At 43.0% G+C, this 25,187-nt stretch overlaps 1 pseudogene; it reads right to left on the bottom strand.

Moving 5' to 3' along the window:
• Positions 1 to 4,555: 4,555 nt before the first annotated feature.
• On the bottom strand, positions 4,556 to 23,382 carry LOC140691922 (nuclear RNA export factor 3-like; annotated as a pseudogene).
• Positions 23,383 to 25,187: the final 1,805 nt, after the last annotated feature.

Raw genomic sequence — 25,187 nt, 5'->3', positions numbered from 1 at the left:
AGCTGCCACAAACCAAGGAAAGCCAGGAGCCACCAGACACTAGAAGAGTCAAGAATGGATTCTCCCCTAGAGTTTTTGGAGGAAGCATGATCCTACTCAACACCTTGATTTCGGCCTTCAGATCTCCAGAATTATGAGAGAATACATTTTTTGACATTTAAACCACAGAGTTTGTGGAGATTTGTTATGTGGTCTTTGGTAGCTAATACACTCTTTAACAACATACCCCAAATGTCATTGTGAATAATTGTCACACTATATCTTATATTTTTCATGCCAATAGGGATAGAAATGCCAATAAAGATATATAAAGTGAAATAAATGTAGATAAAATTTCTTCTTACCAAGTGTGTTTTTAAAAATGTATTGTCACTTTCAGTGCTCACAGTGCCACTATGAGGTAGGTACTGTTACTAATTTCCATCTTATAAAACTGAGGAACAGGGAGGATAAGGATTTGGCCCAGGACTGCACATTTAGGGAGCAGGACAGCTTGGATTTGTACCCAATGCCTCATTCTGCAGAGGCTGGAAAAATTCCAAAGATTTGTTGTTAAGTGACAGGAGCGGTCTGTGCAAGCATGCTTATTGCAGGTGGTCACTAAAAGTAATAATATGTTAATACTTGTACAAAACATCTGGACCTCGTGACAGAAAGGTGGCTTGTGACCTTGGTGAGAGTATGTTCATTGAAACCGTGTGCGCAGAATCGACAATGCAGTGAGATAAGGGGTCTGTGGGAAGGAGGAATGCTAACAGGGAATGCAGAAAACTCTTTCTGGAGCCTTTATTCTGAAGGAGAAGAGGGAGAGAGACACACACACACAGAGACACAGAGAGAAGGAGACCTGTGTCTGCAGGGGCATTAGGCGCCCTAAGAGGGATTTTCTTTAAATCCTTAATGCCATGAAGTTTGAACAAGTTTAAAAGTTAATATGAAGGAGCTATCTTATCTCAGATTTAACCCTTGCATTTTCCTATATGTTCATTTTCCTCCCTTTCTTCTTACCTTCTTATTTCACAATAGAGTTAATGAAACACTTTCAATGGACAGTATGGGTTTTAAGCCAAACATATATATATATATATATATATATATATATAGTTATTAGTGAATTAAAAGCTGGACAATTAAGTGTCCAAAAATGCTATTAATTCTTGGATTTTTGTCTCTCACAGATGGCTGAAGTCCTGCTGTGACATGGCTGGATGATGCATAATCTGAGGACCCGTGCACTGGTGACTGTGGGTCGGATCCAGAACTTTCCTCTTAATATATTAACATACCAAACAGTCCAGGAGCAGCAGTTAGGCAAACACCACACCTTGCTGCCCTGGTGCCATCTCTCACTGAGCTCACCAGGTGAGGCAAAGACAAACATGTCTTCCCAGCGTGGGGAACTGGATTAGGATCTGCTCAGAGGCACGATGTTGGGCAGCTCTTATGAGCTTCTAATCACCCCAGAAACTAGACATCTTTCTGTTCTTAAGACTTTGAACTCAAGGCATATCAGAGAAGCATTTGATTCCTTCATAAATATCTCTATCTTCTCTTTAGGAAAAACAGTGAGAAATGACTTTCCACAATGCCTGCCTTAGCCCTGAGGCTCAGCCAGCCCCTACTGCTGAGTATTAACTTTTAAAGAGCCCCTAAAGTCCCACCACATGCCTTATACTTTCAGCAGGTGTTCTCATTTTCCCCTCGGGATGGCTGTTTGACGAAAGTGTCTTGAATCCCGTTTCATAAACAAGAAAGCACAGGCTCACAGAACCGACACTACCTCTCCAGATAAGTGGCAGGACCTGAATGAAGTAACATTCCTCGCCCTCCCTAGAGAGCACAGAGCAGCCTCCCTTTTCAAAAATGGGCTCCCAAGGCTTAAGAAATGAGCCTCTTACACTCCCTTGATATTGTGGTCCCATGGGCACTCACACAAAAGTCCCTCTTGATGATGAGTACATGCATTCTTCTCTTTATAAGCATTCATTATATTCAGTTTTATAGGAGAACAAAGTAGATTTTAAAAATTGAATTGACTCTGTGTGTGTGTGTGTGTCTCTTTCTGTTTCCTATAGCTTGTAAACTCCATGTCACAAGTATACCTATATCTTCAGATAAGACTGGGGCTTTATTCCTATCTCAGATTTAGATGTGCCAGAAAATGGTGGATACAGAGAAATTGCTGCCAGTAAGTGAAAAATTCCGGAAAATTCTGGCTAAAGCCCAGATTCCAAACTTCCTCCTCACTCTGCCAAGCTCCCTGGTTTGAGCCTCAGAGCTGCAATCCTGGCTCTGGCCAGCAGGTGGCTTCCGTCTCCATTTTTCTTTGTCAAAGAAAATGAGTACATTATGCCAAAAATTAGAAAAGTTTTGGAATGTTTTGTTTACTAAGACACTAATTATGTTCGCAAAATGTGAATGTGTTAGTAAATCAGTTCCATCTGCTGAACATCGAGTTCATTGATGTATCTCTTCCCTCATCAGCGTAGGTTGAAGTGTCCACACTGCAGAGGGGTCCTTCTCAGAGAGCAGGATGTTCACCCTCCATCTTCCCACCCCTGTTGAGTCTGTCCAGACCTTCTCCTATCCTCTGTCTGTCATACCCTGTCCATGACACTGGACACAGCTGCCCAGACCCCGCTCTGGCACCTCATTCTCTCTGTCACCTCCCACCAGTCCTGCATAGCCCTTCAACAGCAAACCACCGCCAAGGCGCTGCTGCCACCTGATGTTTCATCGTCATCGCATGCAGGATCAGGAGTATATGTTTTTACAGTCTTCTTTGACACCTAATACGTTTTTCATACAGAATTAGAACCATTCTGTACATAGGTTCACAGGCTGGATTTTGTGAAAAGTGATGGTATTTTTTAGTTCTTAATAACGGCCTTCTTAGAGAAATTTGACGATGGCGGCACGTTGGTGCCACCTCGTGACAGTAGTCTGAACTGCAGCTTGAACATCACAGCCTGAAGGTCGGGAGGGGCTGTGGCTAAAACCCAGAGCTTTCCGGAAGTCTGCGTGGAAAGGGAACACTGCCGGCGTTACAGGGATACTGAGGTATCCAGACAGAAAGTCCAGCCTCTTTCTATGTTGAACAGAAAGCTCTATGTGAGTTCAACAAAAGGACTATTTTTATATTTGTTTCCACAAAAAGATCATTTTTATTTTAAGACCTCTAGATAAATATACACCTTTAAAAGCAAAAATGGATCCGTGTCATTTATGACCACTGCAACCTGCTTTGCCACTTATTGTGACCATATTTCCATGTAAATGCGTTAATATAGCATTTTAAATTGATGATTTCATTTATTTGTTTATATCGACCATCATTGTATCAATGCATCACATGGATGTTCCAGAATTCACTTTTCCAGTGCTAGTGAGGTGAATATAGTTCCTTTACCATGTTTTCCATTACAAATAATAATGTACTTACCATTCTTGTTCACATATATGCAGATTCCTTAGTAGGCATTTTTTTGTAAGTTCCTGAACGTGTTCTTTCAAAACCATGAAAATTATATTTTATATGAACACAACATTGGGGAAACTATTACTATTTTATGTTTCCAACAGTGCTGTATGAAAAATTCTTGTTTCTACACACTTTAGAAATAATGTGAATTGTTGCTAATCTGATAGACAATAAATCCTCTCTCCTCATTGCTTTCATTCTCATTTTTGCTGCCAGGCTAGAATTCCATCCTATGGATATGACAGAATCAATTCTCAAAACCCCCTATTATTTGGAATTCGGCGTTTCTTATATTCCCCATTGTCAATGCTGTGTGGCTGGCATTTATGTACTGAAGGGCACAGTTCAGGATACAGTTCGCATGGCTGTTTGCACTGGTGAGCTGAATGTGTCCTCTTTGAGCCCAGCAAAGTGTCTTGTGGGAGTCCTAGAATTCATAACAGAATCTGGTAGATGTATGAATTATCTATGGTGTGTGTGTGAGTGCTGACAACCACATTTCCTTTGTGTCCTTCAACCCCTTCAAGGTGTTGCTTCTCATTTGTTCTCCCTTCCTAAATCCAGGCCCAGAAATGAAGGTAGTGATTTAGCAGGACGGCAATCCTTATAACCAACTCCTATCACCATCCTTAACTACATCCTGAATGTAGTTTGCTTGTTAACTGTGGTCAATGGAAGACCAGGTCAACATCATATTTTCAACATCTTTCTATGGGTAAAATTTACATTCATACATTTTAAATTCATACATTTTAAGAGTACAGTATGATGATTCTTAGTAAGTGCATGCTACCATCACCATAATTGATTTTTAGACATTTCCATGGTTCCCAAAATTTCCATAATGCTTGAAAGCAGTAAATCCTTGCACCCATGCTTAGCTCCAGGCAAACAATGACTTCCTTTCTGTGTCTATGGATTTGCCTATCTTGAACATTTCCTATAAATTGAATCATATATTTGGTCTTTTATGTTTGACTCTATTCACTTAGTATAATGGTTTCAAAGATCACATATGCTGTACATGTATCAGTGCTTCATTCATTTCATAGCGGAATAATATTTTGTTGTACGGATATGCCAAATTTTATTTATGCATTTATCAATTGATAGACATTTGTCTTGTTTCCACTTTTTGGCTGTTATGAATAATGGTGTTATGAACATTTTGTACAAATTTTTGCGTAGACAAATTTTTTTATTTCTCGAGTATGTAACTAGGACTGGAATCACTGGATCATAAGACACCTCAAGGGGTAAGACAACATTACAACTCCAGGTGATTCAACTCCATACTTGGAAAGACCTTGAGGGAAAAAAAAAGAGAAACAGGTAAGACAGAGTCTAGTGAAGCGACCCTAAAAATTGTTATCCTGCTGTAGACCTATTTGTAAAATCCCTTTCAATGATGCAAAAGTGTAAGATACATTGAGAAATTTTATATTTCATTTGAAAGCCCACTGTCTGTAGCACACACTTCCCCATTATCTGACTTGATTGCCATGGTAAGTATTTTACAGTTCTAGATTTCAGGTAACTGATAGCATCAGTTGGCAAGGTAATCCTTGTCTGGGGACAAGCAAATTAATTTTGTCTTGGGAAGGGAAAACTTTGTCTCCATTTGACCTGCATTTCAACCCTCATGGTGTACAATGTGCCAAAAAGGTAGCTGTTGACTTTGGCAAGCTAAATTTTAGTGGAGGAGTCGGGGGACTTCCTCATTAGAGAAGGGATGAAGACTGAGTTGGAGGGAAGGTCAGGGGATGTGAATTGAGTTCCAAGAATTCATTGCAAGTATTTGGTTGTAAAGCGCAAGAAAAAATATATATATACATATATAAAGAGGACAGTAACAAGAGATGTGGACCGAAGTCCATGGCATTAAATGATATTCTAAAATCATCAATTATAAGAGACTTGAGCAGGTTGAAATCTTAATGGGAAGGAGCCATCGCTTCTTAGATTTAACATCTGAACTTACCACACGAGCCTTCCCATACTTTTCTTCCTTGTTTCCATTCTGGAGAAGCCTGAAACTTACCAAAGGGATAGTGTAGACTTTCTTCTTAATGCCTGTTAGATGTATGAATATATGACTGGATGGATACAAGATGTGTCACACATGAGCTGGGAATTTGAGGATTTTTATCTCCAAGTGTAGAGCTCCTCATGCAGATGACTGAAACTCATGGTGTTGAGTGGGTGAGAGGATGCAGCTTCTCAGAACTCTGCAGCTGATGGCTGCAAGATGGGAGCTCCCAACATCAGTGGTTAGAAGTGGATTTAGGCAGACCAACACACCTTACATCCTGGAGGGATCCACCCCTGATCTGAGCAGGTGAGTTCACAGACAGGCTTGTCTTCCATCTCACGGTCTGCTTGGAAGTGTGTGGTCCAGCTCTTGTGCCATTTGGAAAGACTCAAGAACGAGCAGATCCTACTCCTCACCATATGTATCAGAGAGATACTGGTAATCCTTCAGGTATATACAATGTCATTAGGAGCCCCCCAAGTCCACACACACACACACACACACACACACATATACACACACAAAACACCTGGAGACCACATGTAGGTAGCAGCCCTTGGAGAACGTGCCGGCTCATGTGGTCATCACACACTGTTAGGATGCAAATGTCACTAGACCTTTTTGCATTAATAACTAATGACAATGATTAGCAGGACATTTTTGCATACTAAGAATATTTTAAAATAACCTTATTATCCAACTAAGTATGATAACAATAAAATAATTTCTAATTTCATGTTTTTCAAGCGTAACAATAAAACTATTGAGAATTCCCAGTGTGCGTGTGCATATGGGGAATCCTACAAAGCCTGATTTTGCTGGAGAGGATTTCCATTAGTAGAACATTTTTACAGGTTGATTTATCAGTATGCATCAAAGAATCCAGGCGCCTTTGATCTCCATGCATTTGGAGACTGCTCCTTCAATTTGTCATCAACAGCATAACACCTGTCCCTCTATTAGACAGAGCATATTCCTTATGTTGTCTGGGAATTGACTTTCAAAAACAAATGACCTAAACATGTTCTCTCCCTCTCTTTTTTTTTAACAGAATAGGAAATTGACGACGATGTTCACTGACTTGCAGAAATACAGGCAGGACTAACAGCTTGGTATCAGAAGCGAAGATACAGATTTCAGTAGTGACACCGTAGGTCAGCGGAAAAGCAAGACTTACTTGATTACAGTGTGATGTGCAGCTGAGCATCATGCAGTTTGCACTTGGACATATAGGGTGTCAGTCTCTGCTTTTCCACTTAAGAGGAGGATGAACCCCAGCCAGGTGACTTAACCTCTGTACCTTATTGTTTCTCTAGCTACAAAATGATGTGGAGATGTATCCTCTACCCCCCCAAGAAATGTTGTGGAAAATACATGAGATAGAAAAATGCATTCATTCACAAAAGGTTAAGTCCCCGTGGTTTTCTGGGTCAGAGGCCCTGTCCTAATATATCATGTTTAAGTTCCAACCACCTTAAGACCATCCACAAATGGCTGTTCAAGTGCAAAGTAATGCAAGGACTTATGCCTACTGAATTCATTCAACACAGAGTATGAAAATATCTGTAGTGCAGATTGGAAAGTAATTACTTAGAAATAATTTGTCCCTCCATCCCACCTAAGGTCTCAAAAGTGCTTTCCCGGATGGGATCTCATTAGCTTGTACATCTGAGAGGTTTTATCCAAAAACTGTCCAGCACAGGGGAAATGACTCTCCTAAGTACCTGTGATGTGCCTGGCCACCAGAGATTTATTGCAGTGGTCTTTTGCAAAGCCTATTCTTGCTGGGTTACATTACACACACGTTAGTCTTAAGAAATTAACACAGAAGATAAAAAGTGGGATAGGAAAGTATATGAAATAATGGGAAACAGACTAATAGTTTTCTTTTGCATACCCAATGGAAGTGGTCCAGTCATTGTTTTCCTTTTTCCATAAATTATCTGAGAAATGACTCCAGCACAAAGAAATGACACTGAAGTGAATATATAATGAAAACTTATACACTTCCCTTCCATTTAATATTTCCACATTATTGTCTTATAACCATGCTATTTGAGAATCTCTTTTAAAGAAAGGTCAGGTATAGAATAAGAAGATGACTCATATCTATTGAGTACTACATGTATCATATGCTGGATTGACTTGAAATACTTTGTTCCTGCCAGTAATTGTCTAATATGGATAAAACTGGCCCCATTTTATAACTGAAGAAAGGCAAACTCAGAAATATTATAACGCAGCCATCATAAAATTTCCCATCTACTTCTCCCATCATGTTTTGCAGCCTCTATTGATCACTGCCTAGAGCGACATTTCATTGAAGATTGCAAAAGTATGATATACTAATTCTTCAATTTCTTCTGCATGTATTAGCTGAAATTATTTTATAAAAGAATCTTCACCTCATCAACTCTTAGGTTATGCATAGGTATAACATGCACAGGAAAGGTAGGGTGAATATACAATTTTTTTGCAATATTTCCACTTTCTAAAATGAATTGTTCCCTAGGATTCTCAAAGGTGGACAATGAGTTGATTTTGTTGGCTTTTTTTGTGTCATCATCAGCTCACAGATGTTTCTATTGTTGACATGTTTTAGTGCACTGTAGTCACTAAAGTTTTTGTTGTTCAAATTGTTCTATCTTTGGCCACTGGGAGCCCCTCAGGTTATGAGTCTTTTTAACATACTTTCTGGTATGAAAGTTCAGTCCAGACTCAACTGGTACAATCCTTAACAAGACCAGAAATCAGGCATTTCTCCAAGGAAGCCTGGTTACTCTTAGTGGGAAATGTGTTTAGAGAATTCAATCTAGGGACTGTAGTTGCCAGTTACTATTGGGTTGCTCATTGTTTCTTGACCTTCTCAGTGCATGGAGCCAATAAATCTATATTTTTAAGAGAATGTACATCATTGGCTTGCATCCTGGGCTTCTCCTCTATTCCTTTATAGGTAAGCATTTTTATCATCTTGTTTTAACCACTTTTTAAAAATATAACATGTATTTTAGTTTGCTCTCCTTTTCATAGGTAAAAGTTGTCATATTCTACACCAATGCTTTCCAACAGAAATTTCTGTGGAGATGGAAATGTTCTGTATCTGTACTGTCCATCACAGGAGTCATTAGCTGCCTGAATGCTTTTTCAGGAACTGAACATCTAGCACCTAAAATGCGGCAACTGTGACTGAGTAACTGATTTTTAAATTTCATGTCATTTAATATAGATACTTGAGGCCAGTGGCTACCATATCGGACAGCAGTAGCGCTACACACTTTTCTGCACCTGCCTTTTTTCACTGAACAATATACCCTGGAGATGACACCATAGCAGTACAGAGAGGGAGTCTTCATTGCTTTTCATAGCTACATTTTCCTCTCAGATGCAGATGGACCATAGCTTATTCAACAAGCCCCCTATTGGTGGATGTGTCTTTGTCTCTTGTCTTCTGCTATATGAATTGTTCTGGCAGGAATGGCTTTCTGTTTATGACTTTTTGTCTCCACATTGTCTCTTTGGGATAGATTCTTGGAAGAGATATTGTTGGTTCCAACAGTAAGTATCCCGGTTATTTTATAAAACAATATCAAATCCCCTGGCTAGGAGTTGTACCATGTTACATTACCACCAGCAAGGTGACTGTCTGTTTCCTCACAGATTATGTAAATGGTAAGAGGCATCTCAGGTTTTTTTTCTTTGCATCTCTTATCAAATGTTAGGTTTAGCAGGGTTTTTTATATGTTTAAGGAACATTTTTCAGTGAAATGTATCTTTGTATCTAGTGTCCTTTCTCCTTCAGAATGTTCTAATTTGTTTTTCCTTTTTCATAATCTTTCTACTACAAGGTATATAACCTTTGTCTGTGACATAAGTTGTATGCTTCCCAATTTGTAATTTTTAATTTTACCTTGCTTATGGGTTTTTTTTGCCATGCAGTTTTTAATGAAATCAGATTGTTTCTGGATTTGAAGTCATATTTAGAAAAATTTCTCTACTACTAATTAATAGAGGAATTTACCGTGGGTGCACATTTGTGGACAGGAGAGAAAGGAATTATATTAGAGTGTCAGGTGTAAAAGGAAACCAGAGAAGAGGTGAGTAGCATGTAAGAAATCTGAAAACCATTTCACTAAGTGAAGAGAATCAGATGTTTGGACCAGAGTCTTGGTCTTGTGTTTGTCTTGATAGCTCAATACCTCTTTTCTGCCTCCTCTGGTTATTGACCCAGGCTCCCCTAACAAGTAGAGAAGTTCTTACAGGAAGCAAAAACCCCATGTCACCTCAAATGGACCTGTCAGGTGACTGAATGGATAGAACCACCCTCTTAGAGATAAAACAGATACAGAACCAAATCCGAAATGCACCACTCCGATAGAGCAAAGGACCAAAGAGAAAGCAAAACCTCTAGCTCAAGCCCATGAGAAGAAGCAAGACTGAAACCAACACTGTTTGCCTGGTCCTTTGCTCTCTGTGAGTGAGGTCTGTCAGGAGAAGGTAATAGGCTGTTAGTCCTGTGTAAGAGGGTGGGGGTGTGAGTTAAAGGTGCCACAGTTTCCCAAGCTACAACCTCTCCCACTCAGCTGCATCATCTCCTGTTTTGATGCTGGATGCCATGATCCAGCGTCAGGCTTGGACTGACCTTGCTTGGAATAGAGTCTGAGTTCATACCCCATGGAGTGGGCACTAACATCCATCTTGCTTCCTGTGGGCACTTCCAGTTATGCAGGTCTGGAGGTGAAGAGAGGGGAGGTTGGGATGCAGATAAGGAATTGGACTGACAGTGCCTGGCACACAGTACATACACAAGACACATGAATAAGTTAAGGAGAAGCTGGATGGAAACCACACAGATGTCCTTTTAGTCTTTTTATACACATCTGAATTTTTCAAGGAAAGTTAAGACCTTTGAGGAAACTTTTTGCTTCTGTTCATAAAAATGATGTCTTTTTGGGGCGGGGGGGGTGGGTAGCGGTGCGGGCAGAAAGAAAAATCTGTAGAAAATGGAGAGCGTTGCCACCTGGTGACCATTGTCAGAACTGCAGGTGTGAAAGTGAACTGGGGCCTTGGCAAAGCGTGGAGGATAGAAAGGGCTGTGGTGCTGGTGGGGAGCAAGGTAGCTGAATGGATTCCAGCTATGGGCCAAGATGTCTAGACTTCACACACTGGCAGTAATCCTTCTGAATTCGTGCAGAATCTTCAAGTCCTGGGACTGGAAATCCAGCCCCTAAGTGAACTCAGTAGAAAGCTGCATGAGTTCGTTTAGGAATGACTGGTGTGAGTTAGCTTATGAATAACTGATGTGAAAAAGTTTGAGACAAAGAAACATACACAAACACACACACACAGAAAACTGTCAAATAAATTGTCTTGATCTGTTTCACATAAAATAGATAAACAACAAGGATTTACTATATAGCACAGGGAATTATATTCAATATCTTGTAATAACCTATAGCGGAAAATAATACAAATGTGTATATATATATATATATATATATATGTATATATGTATATGTATATATGTATGTGTATATATATATATATATATATATATATATATATATATATATATACACATTCTGACCCAAAAGGCCCTCTCCCTAACCTCTGCTTCTATATGACTGTACTTCTGTGTTAGGACAGAGGCCAGCACAGGGGAAGGGACTCAGTTATATATATATATATATATATATCTGAATCACTTTTCTGTACACCTGAAATTAACACAGTATTGTAAATCAACTATACTTCAATTTAAAAAATGCAAAAAAATCTGTTTCTGGTCATTGATAAATACATACTGGTCTTGAATAAAGTTTAGGATTAAAGGAGATAAAACGTAAAAGCCTTTTCATATAGTAGTTGTGTACATGTCAATATCCCACCATTCAGGTTCTCTTTCCAAAGGGCAACAGCTTGAGCTGCTTCCTGGTTCTAGTTCAGCATCTCAGGAGTCAGTCCATCTGTGTGGCCCCCACACCCAGGCCTCTTGGCCCATGGGGCAGGGTTTCATCCCCAACATCATCTTCATGCCCAGTGGGGAGCATGACACAGCCCACATTCCACATCAGGCAAGTTTTCCACTATCAGTCTTTAAACCCTAGAAGTGTGTCATCCAAATGGGAGCTGCTGATTGGCCTGTGTAGAGGGCAAAGGGTAGACATTTGACCCTGGAAAATTTACTTACTCTGTGAGTCTGAGATTGGCCTCTGTAAATGAGACTAAGGGTACCTACTTCTAGATTTGTTGTAAGAAGAAAAGGAAAAAACCTCAAAGAATATCTGGCATGCGGAATATCTAGGACTTTGGGATATATTACTCCCAGCCCACCTTGCCTCTTTTGGTCTATAAAATAGAAAATTTGAAACGGCATCTGGAAATGCAGCAGCAGGAAGTGAACTTTGATTCCATCTCGTCATTTCTTTTTACCACATGCTTTCCTGTCTCCTTTTTTTCATTCTAGTTTGACCAGAAGTAATTTTTTATTGAGACCCAGGGAGAAGAATTAGTACAGAAGAGCAAAGAATAGGAACAGGTCAGCTAGACAGAACATGGGAGTCATCAAACCTGTATCCAGTTCCAGACCCATCAACTGAGCAAAGGACCTGGGCTGAGTCCCTTCCCTTGTGCTGGCCTCTGTCTGTCTTAACACAGAAGTACAGTCAATATAGAAGCAGAGGTTAGGAGCAGGGCCTTTTGGGTCAGAAGACCAGGATTTGATGCTAGAACTATTACTTGCTGGTTGACCGATCTTGAGCAAGTAACTTATCCATGTGTGTGCTATAATTGTTGGTATCTTTTATTACTGTTATTGTGGGGGTTTTGGCTTTATTAGTATTATTATTATTAATCCTACCACTCAGTCAAAATGTGAATGGTAGGAGTGGTGATTAGCACAAAGTTAGGGATGAACCCACCTGAGGGTGAAGAAATACAGGAAGAGAATAGAGGTGAAGTAAGCAGACAAGCACTGGGCTCTCTCTGGGTGCCAGGCCCTGTGCTGATCCTGTCATGATCCAGGGAAGGTTCTTACCAAGAGCACTCGGCTGCAGACAGCAAGGACCTGGGACGGCTCAGGAAGTCCAGGGCTGAACGACTATGCCCTTATCAGCTTCCTTTTCGCTGAAGGCAGCCAGAGTTGCCCCTTCATTTAGGCTCACCTCCCTGATCTTTGCTCTGGGTATCGGAAAAGGTCCCTCTGTGGAACCTTCCAGACATGACCCTGAAGGGCTTTCCTCCTACAATGACACTGTATCTTCCCCAATCCCCAAAAGTTCTCCTGCACACAGGAGAAGGGGGACTCTGAGGTAAAGGAAAAAATGCCTGCCTCTCCGAGGTATGTCATCTCCACATTTTTACCTGACATATTGTACTTCTATAAGTAATGACTTTATAAATTTCCTATACAAAGTCTGTCTCACACACACACACACACACGTTGTCAGCTCCGTTGTGATTCTATTTCATCTCCCCATGAAACTGAACACAGTGAATGCTTTTCCAAGGGAATGAATGGACGTGCCCATGTACGTGCACTATGATCTTAATCATCAAGAGGGGCTTTCTGAGTGCGTACCTGAGAGGCCTCGATATCAGAGGAGAGCAAATGACCACTTTTCCAGCCCTGGAAGCCCATCTTCTAAAAGGAAGGCTGCTCTGTGTCCTCCAGAGAGGGCGAGGGATAGAACCTCATCCCATCCTGCCACTCATCCAGAGAGGTGACTGAGGCTCTGTCAGATTGACTTGGGCATCTGTGACATGGGACTCACAAAACCTTCATCACAGAGAGTCCTGAGGGGTGACTGAGAAAGCCTGGCCAAAGTATATGGCATGTGGTGGGATTTCATTGCCTTCTAAATGTTGGGACACAGAAATAGAAGCTGCCTGAGCCTCAGGACTAAGACAGGCAATGTGAAAAGTCACTCCTCACTGTTTCTCCTAATGAGAGGACAGATATCTTTATGAAGGAAACAAATATCTCTCTGATATGCCTTGAGTTCAAAGTTTTGGAGTCAGAAGGATCTCTAGGTTCTTGGGAGGCTCAGAAGCTCATAAGAGCTGCCCAACAATGTGCCTCTGAGCAGATCCTAATCCAGTTCCCCATGCTGGGAAGACAGGCTTGCCTTTGACTCACCTGGTGAGCTCAGTGAGAGATGGCACCAGGGCAGCAAAGCGTGGTGTTTGCCTAACTGCTGCTCCTGGACTGTTTGGTATGTTAATATATTTATAGGGAAATTCTGGATCCGACCCACAGTCACCAGTGCACGGGTCCTCAGATCATGCATCATCCAGCCATGTCACAGCAGGACTTCAGCCATCTGCTGCCTCCGTGAGAGGCAAAAATCCAAGAATTACTAGCATTTTTGGACACTTAATTGTCCATTTTCTTAATCACTAATAACCAAATATATATTTGATTTTAAATGTATATAATTCCATTAGAGGTGTCTCATTAACTCTCTAGTAGAAATAAGAAGGTAAAAAGAGAAAGGAATGTATAGGCAAATTCAGGGAGTTAAAAATGAGATGAGATGGCCCCTTCACATTAGCTTGTACACTTGCTCAACTTTAAAGGCACTGAAGAGTTAAAAGTCCCTAATTGGACCCCTCTTCCCCATTCAGCCACAAGCCTCTTTCTCTTTGCCTCTGTCTGTTTCCTTCTCTCTCTCTTTCTTTCTCTCTCTCCCTCTCTCTCTCTCTCTGTCTCTCACTGTCTCTCTCTCATTATGAGAGCTAGTTTTCTGTAGATAAATATACAAATATAAATACATGCATAAATATGTAAACACCTGCATAAGCAAAGTTCCAGAATATAATAAAGATGAAAACATTCAAGGGTTATCTTTGGGTGATTGATGATGATTCCCCCCTCCACGTTTACTGTGATATATAGAGTGGAATGAACCTCATACACAGTGTATCAGGAACACCCAGCTGTCTGTTAATAAAGGGTCAGGGTCCATGAAATTCATAAAAGTAACACCTGCCAGCTCAAAACAACTAGGTGGCTTAATATGTACAGAGATCGAAATGATCAGAGTAAAATGACTGAAATAAACGAGGAAAATGAATTGTATTCAACTTCCCATTAATCATTCCTTTGCTCTTCCCAGCTCCCTCCTATCCCCATGCAAACCCAGCACTCACTTCTGAGACCACTGGAGGTTCATCCCACAGTAGGTGGAGAACGTGCACACCATTTCCCGCTGCTCTGGGGAGAAGATGAGTGTGAAGCTGGCAGAGGTAGCAGGAATTGGGATAGAGAATGAAGATTCTGAGGCTCACTGGGGGAGGCATCCCTCACAAACAGCTCGTCGTTCACGATGCACAGACTGGAGGAAAAATGGGCCCTCAACAGCTGGACAGATGGACCACCCCACACCCCCAACAACAATCCTGCTCCCACTGCCACTCAGCAACCAGATTCCTTCCACCCTCCTCCTGTGTGTGTCCCCCAGGTTCCTTGGCTGGTACCTATGCCCCTCCCACAAGCCCACCTTTGGGGAGATTATCCACCGTCTTCATGACATTAGGACGTTTACCTGCAACTCAGGGACAGTTTCACGTTTACCCTTTACAACAGCCCAAGGAGTGGACAATCTGAAATCTACTGTCATAGGAAGACACCGAGTCGCACAGAGGCCACGTGACTTGACCAAGGCCACACAGCCAATGAGTGTTGGGACCAGGGAAAGAAGCCACATTCCAGTTCCAGAGCCCATGCCCTTCTTAACCACTAGGCTAGACTGCTCCTTGGATCTACCTGCTGGCTTTCCACAGTATTGAGAAAACCTAAGGTGGGCACCATCACATTCCCACACCCCTGAGCCCAGGCTGGGACGGGGGTTCCCACCCACCACACAGCACTCACCTGGAATGGCTGGCAGGGATAGCGATGAAGGTCCGGGTGAAGGCACGAACAGAACCCTGAGACCTTCCTTCCACTTCAACGACAAACAACAAACTTCAGTACCCCCGAGAGCCCCACCTGCTTCACACGCTCACACAGGGGTCTGCAGACAGAGTCTGACTGGAAACTCATGCTGAGGGGACAGGTGCTCACTGGGCGCCAGGGTGTCGGGAATGTGGAGGGCAGCTATAGGAGCAACCTGCTGCCGGTGGCAGGACCTCTACTGTGCGCGGGCCCGTGACAACCACTTCACCAGTTCATTGATGCATTTGTCACTGCTGCCCAAGACATGGATGCTAATACCTCATTCTGCAAATGAGGAAACTGAGAGGTTAAGTAATGGTCCCCGGATCTCATAGGAAGGCTCTGGGATGAGAGCCATCAAACTCCACAGCCTGTGTCCCTAACGCCCAGGGTGTGCGGGGCAGACAGGCATGAACGCAGGTCAGACCTGGGTCCTTTGTGGGAAGAGCGAGGGCTGGAGAACACAGAGGGGCCGGGAAGAGAAGGGGAGGGATCGGGGTGGCTGGGAGGGTGCTGAGAGGGAGCCCGGCCAGGGGGACGGAGCAGTGGGGCATCTGGGGACGGGGGGTCTACACACACTCACCTTCCTTGAACACCCCGTTGACAGAGAAGCAGAGCATTGTGTCCTGAAAAGGAAGAGCCCAGGCGCTCAGTCACCACCTAAACCTCCTACCCACCTGCAGCAACTGGTCCTGCCCAAGATGGAAGCAGATGCTCACCGTGTGGAGCCACATGTCCACCACGAAGGAGCTGAGGTCATGCTGAGTTTTGGGCAACAGGCAGAGGGAGTGCACAATGTCACGTTTTGTGTGTTTCAGCAGCTGGACCCGCAGGTCTGTGGGGGGAGGAGAAGCGAGGGAAGGTCAGGGGCTGCCACGCCCTGGGCCCTAGGACTGACCCCTTCCCGCCCACTTTCCCGCCCCGCCTCCTCATCACACACTCACAGGGGTCCTTGAGCTTCTTCATATTCCTACTGTCCTTGACGTACTCCCACAAGCTGCTCCTGGGAGAAAAAGAGAAGCAGGGGGAGGTGGGCGGCCCAGTGTGGGGGTTTGCAGGAGCTGCCCTGCGTCTGCTGGGGAGCCACACGGCCCAGGATCACACTGTGAGCTGTGATACTCACGGGGCTGGGTCCTCGGGGTTGAAGGGAATGGTCAGGGAGAAGCAGGCCTCGTCATGATAAGCACCCAGGAGATCCTGTCGGTCTCCAGAGTCGTGGATCAAGTAATACCTGTCGGGGAGCCATGAGCACAGTCTGTCTCTGTGGTCCGGACCTCAAATGAGACTTGGAAACTCCCGTGAGCAGAGCTGAGCTTGGGTGGCCTCAGCTGTCCCAGCCCTCCCCTTCCTCAGGTTGCCAGCAGTACTCACTGCTGCAGGAATTGCAGGATCAGACTCTTCAGCTGATCAGATCCTTCACTGCTTTCCTGGAATCAAAACAGTCCTCAGCACCAGGGCTGATACCCTCTCCTCACGCACCTCCCAAAGCCCTGCTTGATTCTCCGTGCTCACCTTGCAGGCTGGTAAGCTCTTACGGGTGTCCACACCTAACTTAGCTGGTGGGGGTGTCTCCTGGTCATCCTGCGGGAGGGAAGAGGAAGTCAGTGGTGCAGACCAAGAGGCACTTCTGGATGGTCAAGGAAAAGGACGGGCCCAGGAGGGTGAGGGTCAGAGGTCAACTGTGGAAGGGCCCTGGAAAATCTGAGGGCAGGACTACACTTCGGGTCATCACCACGAGGTCCCTGAAGGCTGTGGCAGACGTGGTCGAAGAAGACCCAGAGCTGTTGTGAGCTTCCCACAGAGGCTGTACCCTCCCTCTGCCCCCAGAACGTTTAAGGGCCACATTCAAAAATCGAACTCAGGCAAGACCTAAAGGGTTCAGAGTAGTTTGTGGGCGGTGTCAGTGTCAGTTAGAGGAGTCAGTGATTGAGGAATACACTTACCAAGCGTAATAACTTGGGGAACAATTCCAGGATGGAGCTGCCAAGATGAAAAGTCAGTGAAACTACAAAGCGGTCTCTTCTCGTGGGAGCAAGTACACTTACACCAGACACAGTCCAGTGTGTCCACCTACACTCCCCGGCCCTGGGCACCTTCCACATGGACTGATGGATGCACCAGAAGAGTGTTCCCTACCTGCCTGCCTCCCTCCATCCCTCTCCTTCCACTCCTTCCCTCCTGGGTACCTCCCACCTAGACTGTCCTGACTCTGTTCTCCTGGTGCCACAAGAAGCAACCATGAATAAGGCTTCTTTCCCCGTCTTACTTTCTGCAGGTCCCCACTGAAGGTTTCGGAGACTAAAGGGAATGGGTTTGGAGTCAGGGGCTCTGCTACCTCACTGGGGGTCCAGCATTCTGCCAAGACTAGGACACCCCCCCCAGGGACAGCCCCGGATGCTGGAGAAAGGACATGAGTGAGGCAGGTAAGAAAGTGGAGGGGGATTAAGACAGAAAATGAGTGAAGGATGAAGAAGAGAAGACAGAGACATAGGGGCATAGAGACAAGGGAGAGAGAGAAAGCAAAGTGAAGGGAAGGGAAAGAACCTCTCCAATGGTTTGGAGGTGGATCAGGGAAGAAGAGAGAAGAAGGGGAACTGGCTCGTCCCAGGGACCTGTGGTGGAAATGGAAACTATGCATATGTTGGGCTGGGGGCCTCCTGGATGCCATATGAACCTTTGTCACCTATGTGACACAGAGAGGATAGCATAGGGCCTGTGGCCCTCTGAGAGGACCAAGACTGCTGCTTTTTGCAAACAGGCACTGTCAGGAATAGTTCAGGTGACAGAGGGTACATCTGACCTTATGTTGGTTGACTTATCAGGAAGGGTGGTGCACAGAGGGTTTTTATCTGCACACATTCCATCTTGTTCCAGCCTCTGGCCCTTGCCCAACTCCCCTGAAGACTTTGCCTGTAATTATGTAGAGAAACCACACGAACCAGAGAAAGAGAGCCAGGATGGTACTGCACCCCCAGTCGTCCCTTCCTTTTCCAACAAATTCACTTCGCTTCCTCTGTCACCTTCCCATGAGCCCTCCCATCTCCTCTTCAAAGAGGGATCTGGGTACCACACCTCACCTCACTACTGGAGACGTTCAAATTCTTGATGTCAGAAGCATTCTGTGTAGCATCAGACAGGCCACCCAGCTGGCAGAGTCTCTTGTTGCTCAAATCCAAGGACAAAATCTATGATGGAGAAAGAGAGTGAGGACCCCAACAGGGGATGTTTGAGGCCAATCTGCCTCTTCTGCCTAATCTGTCCCACCCTCACCATCAGTCCCAACATTGGGCCTAAGTCCTCACCTTGGGCATGTTCTCTCCACGGATCTGCAGAGGGGCAGGCATGCGATATCTCGGATTCCGTGGCATTTCAACATTACAGGTCATCAAGCCTCCAGGAAGCCAACAGGAGGGAAACAGAAAGCTGAGAGGGTCCTGCCTGCACCAACCCCTCCCAGAGTTACGATCCCGAAGGTCTTTCTCAGGCAGACCCCTCTGCCCTCACCTGCCCTGGGATTACTGCTATAGCCATACCAGATCCAAAGCAGAGTCTCTGGCTGTTAAGAAATGCCTGGGAGGCATCAAACAGTTTGTTCATGGTCAGCTGCAGAGTTAAAGACGGGGTTCAGTGGCTCTGAGTCTGAGGTGTTGATCGGGGAGCAATAGGTGGATCTGGCTGTGGGGCAGAACTTGTGTTGAGTCTGCATTACCTTTATCTGCTCCACCTTTTCTGACTGCAGCTCCTTCTGCATAGAATACGGTGCATCACAGGGGTCAACAAAGACAGATATCTGCAGGGAGCATAAGAGGGGCTGGGTAAGCACCAGAAATCTGAGCCTTGGGATCAAGCAAGACCATGCCCCTGCCCTGCCCTCTTGCTCCCAGGTGCCCTTGACACATACCCTTTCATTGTTCTCAGTGCAAATCTTGCCACTGACATTCTTCAGAGCAAAGGCAACGTTGGCATTCTCAACAAAGAACTGGGCCTGCATTTGCTTATAATGAAACTACGGGGAGTGACAAGAGAAAGACAATATGAGACCAGAGTCATTTCTCATCTGGACCATCCATCTACCCCGTTTCCTCTCATTGGCCTCGACGTCCTCTCTTACTTCAACTGGAGTGAAGGGGACACTGCAGTACTTCTGAATCAAATTCAGCAGCCACTTCTCCTCATATTTTATGCCAAATGGAATCTGGGGGGCAAAGAGAAAAATGGGAGAGGAAATTGATACAATAGAATATAAGTTTAAGATAAGACCCAACCAGGTCTTCCTTTCAGACTTTTTTTTTTCAAGCTTTAAATAATTTTTTACGCTAGGTCGATATTTGTTATTGTACCACATGTGGATTTTCTAAATATCGTTTCTTCCCCTCAAACACTTTTCTTGAAATAATCAACTTAATATGCTTAACACGTACTTCTTTTTGTAAAGTTCCAAGAGACCCTACCTAAGGCAGACCTGGCCTGCCCCTCTGACAAGGACCCCAGAGACGCAGCCTCCTCCCACACTCAGCCTGAGCCAAACTGAGCTTTGTGGTATGAAGTTGCTCCATCTTGACAGTAGTTTCCTCCTTTGCTTTTAGACAACCTCTCCCATGCTCCCTGCAGTCAGTCTGTTCCCTTCATATTGCTTCTCTGAATCTTCTCTTAGATGGTCTAGGATGTTAACTTCTAATAATAACAAGACACATAACCAACTCCTCTGCCCCAGAAAAGTTCATACCATCTCTACCCGATTCCAACACAACTCCCTCTGTTCACCTTCTTCTACGTATTAGGTCCATTTAGTCAGGACACTCACTGTGATCTTGAACCAGCTTCCCATGGTCTCAGCCCGCCTGCTTCTCTCCATTCTTCTCTCTGGAGGCTTCTGCTCTGTCTCCATGTTAACATGAGCTTGGTCTCCTTCCTGAAAATTGCCTCTCTGATGAGAGGGTGGAATGGCATAGGGAGCACTGTGGGGAAGTGGAGACAAGAAAGGGGTCCATATATGCTCAGAAAGTCTTGTAAACATTTTCCCCAATGATACCAGAGCTACAATAAAGTTTACTTGATCATGAACCTGATCCTGTCATTCCTCACTCTTCCAGGTTGGAGAGAAGAATGACATATTTAACTACAGGGTTTTATTTTTCCTTGGTTGGTCCACATCAGCCATTCTGACTGGTCACTTACTATCTTCCTTGAGTGCTCATGTGAGCATCACTTGTTACTGAATCTTTATCCTGCCGCTGCTGGGAAGTGACTGGTTCAAGCCACTCGTTGCATCTCCTTCGGTGTGTATCCCAGCATCTTACTCTTCTTTGTAAAGGGTTCCCTTGGTCAGTGGGCTCTGAAATTGAGAACAACATATCGATGGTCCCAATATAAGAGTCCTTCGGGAATATCATGCTTAATGAAGAAATATCACTGATTTTTATAATTAAATAGAAGTTCCACTTCTCGGGAGATGAGAGGTGGGGAGCATTCATGGTCAAGAAGAGAACAAGCACAGAAGAAAGGGTTTGGATCTAGAGTTTAATCTGTGATGTTAGTCCCTGCTCTGCCCTGTTCAGACCTGGGTGACCTGGGACAAGTGGTTGTTCATTTTTAACTCTCAAATCTCTCCTCTGCTTGGAGGGGGCAGTAGAATCTACTCTGAAGTCTGTGCTGTGACGGCTCAAGGGTCAGAGGTGATTCACCTGCCTAACGGAAGAATTAGAGAAATGAAAGGTAAGTCTGACAAAAAGATCCAGAATGAAGCCTGAAGAGACATAACTGGAGAATACCAAAGGTGAGGGAAAGAGAATCAAAGGAGATGTAGTGAACATACTTAACACGTGGTTAATGTGAGTCCCAGAAAGGACAGGGAACAGTAGAGAAGAAGTATTAGAAGAGACCTTTTGAGAAATTTCTGAAAGTAACAAGATAGCAAGTCAGCATAACGATATCAGTAGGAGAAGAAATATGCTTCAAGGAAAAACATTCCTAAAGAGAAGACATTCATTTCATCATCATGTAACAAACACTAGGAATATTTGTGACCAGAGGACTCAAACTGAAAAATTATTACAGGTTCTTCTTTGAGCAGAAGAAACAGGATCCCAGGTGTAGGCACACAGATACAGGAAAGAAAGACTAATGATATTTATGAATACATAGGCAAATTTAAATGTGTATTGACTATATAACACAGTGAAAGCAATTTCTTCTGGGAGTTTAAATATATATGTATAGAATTAAAATGCATGACAATAAATTTGGAGAGAGTATATGGAATCAAAGTGTTTCAAGGTCCCTTAAAAGTTTGAGTAGTTTTAAATAACTAATTTACAGTAGATGGAGAAAAAACAAAGGTACATTGAAATCTGAAGGGTAAACACTACCAGAATTGCAAAGAATGTTTAAATATCTATCCACATGAAGTAAGAATTTAATAGTTACAAAATACTAATCATTTCAAAAGAAAGGAAAGGAAAAGGAATTAGGAGAGGTAAAAATTAACATACAGTAATATAGTATATGTAAATCAAATTACACCTATTTTTACTTTGAAAGTTTCAGACTAAGTATTCCAAATAGAAAGATATTATCAGATGGACAAGAAACCTTCCATCAAATGCTGCTTAAAATAAGAGACACATGCAAAATTAAATCATCTAGAAAATTTGAAAATTAAAAAAATCACAAAATGTCTATCTTTTCCACACTAACCTACAGAAAGCTGCTATAACCATATTAGTGAAAGAAAAGGTACACTTAAAAGAAAAAAAATTATGAGAAAGAGAGGTTTCCTTATGATAAAAGATCAATGCAATAGGAAGATATTAATACAAAATTGTAAATTTTTATGCATATCTTAAAACAGAGCCAAAATAGGCAAAGCAAAAACTGACAGAAATAAATCGAGAATGGACAAATCCACAGTCACAGTGGGAAATTTTAAGACAGCTCACTGAGTGACACATAAAATGGCAGACAGAAACTCAGAGGGATATTTTTAAATGTGACTTAAATAAATTAACAAGTGTATTTGACATAGAACAATGCACAATAACAACTATTCATCAAACATTCGAGAATAGATTGTATGCCGGGCAATAAACCAAGCCTTAGGAAGCCTCTGTGGACTAATACAATTTATCCTGACTAGTTACTGTAAGAGTCAATGTAACGGTGGGTTTCCTGCTCCTCCCCCACCTCTAGTACAAATCCCAAAACTGTTAGTTTACACCAACTCCACCCCTCACCTAGGTGACCCTCCCCACTCTCCACACACTAGGCCAGAGAAGATCACATAACTCAGGCCTGTTCTTAACCAGGGACAAAAATTCACCTCACCCGTGACCACTTCCATGGCAGGAATGGGCAGGGTTGGGGGGTGGGTTTGCAGAACCAGCATAAATGTGTCAGAGCCCACTTGGCCCATTTCCTCAAGGGAGTGAAAAGTAGTCAGTCTGGGCCCTCTCCACCCCTTCTCTAAAGGGAGGTGGGTAGGTGGGTGTCTTGCGGGTTTGGGTCGGGGAGGGAACCCAGAACCCCTCGTGCCCTGTGGGGATCAGGACAAGACATCATGCTGACCAACTCACCCATGGCGTGGCCTGAAGGCAGTGACCTGTCACCACTGTCCTCACAGGTTGCTTGTGAAGAGAATCCTTGGGGTCTGGAGCTGGAGGTTTCGAGAATATCAAGGAGGGCTTCCGAGGATGGTGAGAGCAGGCCCCTAACCACCTTGTCAGAACCACACAAGCAAGATACAGTCCTTAGAAGAATTCCCTTTCCCAAGGGAATAGAAAAGAGAGCCCCTGGGGACCAGGGGAGACTTACCTTCCTGTAATTAGTACCCCCTGAGTTTGCTATCAGCCCAACACTCACAGAACTCTTTCCAAATGAACTACGCTTGCAGAGAAGGCAAATTAGAGCCAGGAGGCTTAGGAGATCTTGGAACTTGTGACTACAAACAGAGGGATCTCTTTATACCAACTCTGCATCAGCTACATTACATCGTGTTCCTTCATTCCACAAACCCAGAGAACTTTGAGTGCCAGCTGTAGGATAGACTCTGAATTTGCTACATTACATCTATTCTTTCATGTATTTCTCATGAGGGGTTTGGCTATCAGAATCACCAGTTTTCGTGGGAGCTCACAGCGAAAACAAAATGTTACAATGAATATATGTATGTTCATGTATAACTGAAAAATTGTGCTCTACACTGGAATTTGACACAACATTGTAAAGTGACTATAGCTCAAAAAGTGTTTAAAAAAAAGAATCACCAGTTTTCAAGGCTGATGAGAATTAATGAGGTGTTAGAGCTTGTTTAGGGTCATTCAGATGCTACCTAGAGGAACAGAGACTGGAATTGAGCTTCATGGAATGAGGGTGAATTCTCCAAGCATAGCTTTACTAAATTCTTCATGCAATATGGGGGATTTTCTTAAGTTTGTGCAAAATAACCAAATGTTCTGAAAAGATTCAAATGGCTGGAATTAACTCCAATTCATTCCAATATAAAGGAAATAGCGAACAGAGTTTGGTGGTTCACTGTGGTGACAGTAGAAACTACAAATCATAGCCTTTCTTTTAAACAATAAAATGTGGTCAATGTTGGCAGATATCCCCTAGTGGTTAGAGGCAGAACTGTAGCTCTGAAAGTCTTAGATTAGAGGGCTTTCCAAGGAAAGGAGGAGGGAGGAAACTGAGCTCCAGTTCATGAGCCAGAACGTTCTGGAATTTTCCACTACTTTCTGGAATCTTCCACTCTTTGCTCACCTTCCCTTCCTAGATCTTTATGCTCAGAGAGAGGAAGTCCGATGTCTGAAAGAGGTGAAGAAATATCTGCAAATGAGGGCGTGAACATCAGAGGTAAGGGAAATGTAAGACAGAAATGCACATAAATACATAGATATACTGTCAAGTCAAAAGTTGACATTTTTGACTTTTTATAAAGAATATCATGTGAACATTTTGATAACACGGTAAATATACGTGAACTTTTTTGTCAGTGGGGTATTAGACATTTTCAAGTGTACTTCTCAACAAATTATCCTAATCACAAAATATTAAACATTAAAATGTACACTTACAAAGTGAAATTATTCTGCACCTTGCAGTTATATGATCACCTCACCGTGACTCACATGTATCCAAGAAATCCAATGTAAAAGGACAGGTGCACATTTTCCAGATGTGTTTCTCTTTAGGTAATGTGTATAATACCTTAAGGAATTTTTGTAGGTATGCAGTTCTAGATATATTCTTTTTAAAATTTCCAATTATATAAGTAATTTTCTGTAGACTGATTTTTTTTTTTACTTATTATGACTTCTTCAGTTTATGGTTTGGCATCTTTCAGATCTTTATTGAAGAAGCATTTTGCTTTTTAGGTGAACTATTTGTGGTTATCTTTTGCCCCTTTCTCTACTGATTAACAAAAATATCTCTTGTTCTTGTACATGAGCACAAAATCTGCAACATTGTTTGAAATATTGTCCCCCAGATTTTCAACCTTTTAATTTTTTTCTTTGCACAGTACAGAAATTGCTTTAGTTTTCATGGATTTTTAATTTAAAAATAATACAGTTATGACAAAAAATGAGTAATATATAAGATTGCATCAAATACTAGTCCACCTGGAATTCAAGATTCAAAGCCTTGATGGCTTCAGGGCACAATAGAAAAGGGCTTTAGACCAAATTCTACATTTGTGAGTAATGTGGAAAATATTTGAATATGTGTTTGCTTACAAGAAATAC

This window comes from Vicugna pacos, chromosome X (genome assembly GCF_048564905.1).
Source record: "Vicugna pacos chromosome X, VicPac4, whole genome shotgun sequence".
Taxonomy (NCBI): Eukaryota; Metazoa; Chordata; class Mammalia; order Artiodactyla; family Camelidae; genus Vicugna; species Vicugna pacos.
Note: the sequence above shows the minus strand (reverse complement) of the source record. Positions and strands in the feature narration are given on the sequence as shown.